Here is a 4968-nt window from a genome sequence, read left to right on the forward strand (position 1 = left end):
ATGGTCTAAGGAAAAGATACTTGACATTGGAAAAGCTCTAGCAAACGAAACTACACGATCTTTTATGCTATGCTTAGGATTGGGTCTTGTCCATCACATCATTCTCCTAATGATGTGATCCCGTTATCAACGACATCCAATGTCCATAGTCAGGAAACCATGACTATCGGTTGATCAACGAGCTAGTCAACTAGAGGCTTACTAGGGACACGTTCTGGTCTATATATTCACACATGTATTACGATTTCCGGATAACACAATTATAGCATGAACAATAGACAATTATCATGAACAAAGAAATATAATAATAACCATTTATTATTGCCTCTAGGGCATATTTCCAACAAGAGGGACACCTGGGAGCAACATCCGGGCCAAACCCACAGCTACATCCCCTCCATGTAGACCCGACGCGTCCGTTTCCCCCCTCCAGGTGCCGGCGACGGCGCCGTCCGTGAGCTGGGAGGTCACGCCCCGGAGACGCGTGCCGGGCGTTTGCAACCGCCACAACACCTTCAGACTTGTGAGAAGCCGCGTACGCAAGATTGGCGGCATGCTAGCCCACGGAGGCCGCCGGTCACAGTTGTAGACATGCGAAGGGCAATCCGCGTAGAGGGAATTGTTCGGATACTTCTCCATCACCAAAAATTATGAAAAATTACCATCGTTCCTATAGCACATGTTCCCACGTCGTGTAAAAAACTCATGATTTTATCGCGATCCGAGTATTTAATAATATTCACGCCGCACCGTTACCGCAGAACGACTACTACTGTGTCATCGTCGTCCGTGAGGGGGGCCACACCCCGGAGACGCGTGCCGCCTCTTCGGACATGCCACAACACCACCCCGCATGTATGAGGGGCCGGTGCAACGCTCCAGTGGCATTGCTACCCACCAGGGCCCCCGTCCCGCGTAACCCTGGAGCGGTTGACCACGAGATCTCGCCCTTTGACTTCCCACGGGCGGGCTTTGACCAGTGGACCTCTCCACCCGGTTGTGTCATGTCAGCACAGAGGGACACCTGGGAGCAACATCCGGGCCAAACCCACAGCTACATCCCCTCCGTGTAGACCCGACGCGTCCGTTTCCCCCCTCCAGGTGCCAGCGACGGCGTCGTCCGTGAGGAGGGCACCCCCCGGAGACGCGTGCCGCCTCTTCGGACATGCCACAACACCACCCCGCATGTATGAGGGCCCGGTGCGACGCTCCGGTGGCATTGCTACCCCCAGGGCCCTCGTCCCGCCTAACCCTGGAGCGGTTGACCACGAGATCTAGCCCTTTGACTTCCCACGGGCGGGGTTTGACCAGTGGACCTCTCCACCCGGTTGTGTCATGTCAGCACAGAGGGACACCTGGGAGCAACATCCAGGCCAAACCCACAGCTACATCCCCTCCGTGTAGACCCGACGCGTCCGTTTCCCCCCTCCAGGTGCCGGCGACGGCGCCGTCCGTGAGTGAGGCCACGTCCTGGAGACGCATGCCGCCTCTTCGGACATGCCACAACACCACCCCGCATGTAGGAGGGGCCGGTGCGACGCTCCGGTGGCATTGCTTCCCCCCAGGGCCCCCGTCCCGCCTAACCCTGGAGCGGTTGACCACGAGATCTAGCCCCTTTGACTTCCCACGGGCAGGCTTTGACTAGTGGACCTCTCCACCCGGTTGTGTCAGGTCAGCAGAGAGGGACACCTGGGAGCAACATCCGGGCCAAACCGACAGCTACATCCCCTCCGTGTAGACCCCATGCGTCCGTTTCCCCCTCCAGGTGCCGCCTCTTCGGACATGCCACAACACCACCCGGTTGTGGTAGGTCATCCCATACGGAGGGGAGCAACGTCCCCTCCGTATAGACCCACTGCGGCTGTTTCCGCCCTCCAGATGCCGGCGGCGGCGCCGTCCGTGAGGGGGGCACACCGCGGACGTGAGGGGGTCACACTCTGGAGACGGGTGCCGGGCGTTTGCAACTGCCAGAAAACTTCTGTCGGCATAGCTGTTTTTTTATTTTAGTAAAATATAAGGGCCTATATTCAAAAGAACATGACGACACATTATTAATGTGCTCGAAAAAAATACAAACTTTATATATATATTCATAATCTATGGAAAAAATTACAAACTACATATATATTCATATAATACATAAAAAAAAGCAAAAAAACATATGTAAAAAAAGCAAAAAAACAAATGTAAAAAAAACACATATAAAAAATAATAAGTATGCCGACGGCATTGCCGTCGGCATAGAGACGGCAGGGTTTTGGGTGGGCGCCGTGCCGCGGATCGGTGACGTGGCGCCTATGCCGACGGCTGCCGTCGGCATATCTACGCTGCGGATCGGTGACGTGGCATGCGGAGATATGCCGACGGCCGCCCGTTACGACCGTCGGCATAGGTTTGACGGCGTTAGCCGCTGGTCACGGGCTGCGTCGCCGGGCCCACAGGTATGCCGACGGCTGCTGTCGGCGTGTCTGCATCTAGGTCGACGGCCGTTCTGTGCCGACGGCTGCCGTCGGCGTAGATCGGGGTAGCCCGACGGCCAGGATAAGCCGACGGCCAGGACTAGGCTGTCGGCATAGCTCCAAGTAGGCCGACGGCTGCCGTAGGCATAGTTTTGGCCGTCGGGGTAGAACCGTTTTCCGGTAGTGGTTGGCGAATGCACATCTCCGGACGCGGCCGCGCAGATCGACGGGAGTGTGGCGCACTAAGACGCTGGATGCGCACGAGCGCGCTCTGCCGTCGATGGATGGCAGACGAGGCGCAAGCTCCCGGCGAGTTCCCGGCCGGCGGGCGGGAGTTGCGGAGCACGGCGCCCACAGGCCGGCGCTTCGAGACGCGGTGCTAGTCGACGAGAACGTGATGCGGAGGTGGGAGGAGCTGTGCGTAACGTGCTGGAGCAGAACCGCGGCGCGCGGCACTCGCCGACAACGGCATGCTGCCGTTCTACCTGACGCCGATGCGGGGAGGCGGCGGCATGCCAGGCACGGCCGCGACTGCTGACCTCGCAGTCGTTCGCTCCGTCTGGCACTGAACCCAGTCATGGCAGGTTCGGGCCCGACGGGCCCCTCGGCGCCACCGTCTTCTTGCGGCGAGGCACGAGGCCATGTAACAGCTGCGGTAAGGCGATGCTCTGCCTGTCGCCAACAAAACTCAGCAGAGGGATTAGACATGTCAACGTCGAGGCTGACATGCCGAGGTCAATGGTCCAAATATTTTTTTTTCCACCGTGTAAGTTTCATTCAGAACCATGCCGAAACCACTCCAATCGATCAAATATACATCAAACATACCCGTTTTTGTGGTTTGTTTTGACCTCCCTAGTTTTGGAGTCGAGTTTCCCGACTTTGACAACATTCGAGGACGGACAATATCTGAATCATCTTGCTGCCGACCATATACTTACTTACGTAGCATGGATGTGTCCGTCTTAGGAGTTGTTCGGGAAGCCTCCAGCTCCGCCAGATTCAAAGATCCGCAGAGTACCTATTTCGCGGCTCAGTAAATTTAAACCGCGGCTCCGGCTGCTCCGGGAGCGGAGTTACGGAGCGAGAGGGACTCCGAACAGGCCCTTGGTATCTACTCCCTCCGTTTCAAATTACTTGTCACGGTAATTCCCAATGGAGGGAGCACGTTAGATTTAACTGGTTATTTCGTGGATTTATTGTGTGCTTTCTCAGTGATTGAATATAGATGTATACATTTTCGCAAAAGAAGAAGAAGAATATAGATGTATACATGCTCTTGTACGGACTATACAACGAGAGTTAGTGCACATACATTACACTTCCAACACTAGTTCCTCTAGAATCTTCAACCTTTAACATTCTCCCTTATTTCCATGATGTTTTTTGTTGTTTTTTTTTGCAAATATGCATAAAATGAGAATATGTTTGATGCTGGCAGAAATTAGCCGATAATCATATAATATAGTCACTTTTCATTGGAGACCATCATTGGATTTTTAAAACCGAACATTTATGCTCTTGCAATGTGTCAGTAGTTTGCACTGGTTCCCTCGCAGAAAAATATAGCTTGCATTGGTTGGTCATTTCCTTTTTCTTTTTTGCCTTGTTCTGCTTGTCCGAAAGGGACTTCACTATTCTGTGTGAAAATTTTGTTGATGCCTTTTGCATTGGAGTTGGACAACTCTAGTTTGAGTTTTTTTTATGGAAATTAGTAGATATGGTACATGTGCCACATCATTTGTGGTCTTTGGTTAAAATGTAGATGAACATGGGAGATTATAGAGTCGCATCTAAAAGCTATCGATTTCCTAGTAAAATTCCCCAAGTTATTCGATTGAAAGTTGGATTTTAGATCGGTGAAAGTTCTGCTTGTTGTATTGGAAACCCATGTGTAAACTAGACGAAAGTTGGTGTTGTAAATATAAAAGTTGAAGCGGTTCAGTATTCTACAATACAAACTTGATGTCCATCAAGTTGAAAGTTGGTCACGAGGTGCAAATCAATCTCATTCTCTCTCTTTTTACAATGTTTTCCTTAGAGGTTGGATTTAAAATCTAGTGGTAATCACCTGTAAGGATGAGCGCCTACAAATTTGCTTGCGCCTATGCAAGACTAGGCTCTCGTGGAACCGATGCTTCTACTTAGTCATCATAGACGATCAAATCCATTTGAGAGATGCCTTTTGTTGATACCAACTCCCCACAACTCAAGACCAGGGTCGGCCCTATGTAGGGTAAACGACTTAACGACAAGAGACCATGAGGGGTATGTGCCCCGGATGGGGATTTGATTAGTTTCTTTTTTCTTAACAGGCTCTGCTATGTAATCTCTCCATTCTTTTATGTAAGAAGTATTATTTTTGGCACAATGACCAAATCACTTAATTATAGATAAATTAGGATAAAATTATCCTTGGCTAATTTGCTGGTTAGCGGTAAATAAATCATTTGGGCCACCAAAGGAAGAGATACACATAATTTGGGAGTAGCTTCCAAATGGCTCAACG

Source organism: Aegilops tauschii, chromosome 3 (assembly GCF_002575655.3).
Source record: "Aegilops tauschii subsp. strangulata cultivar AL8/78 chromosome 3, Aet v6.0, whole genome shotgun sequence".
Lineage (NCBI taxonomy): Eukaryota > Viridiplantae > Streptophyta > Magnoliopsida > Poales > Poaceae > Aegilops > Aegilops tauschii.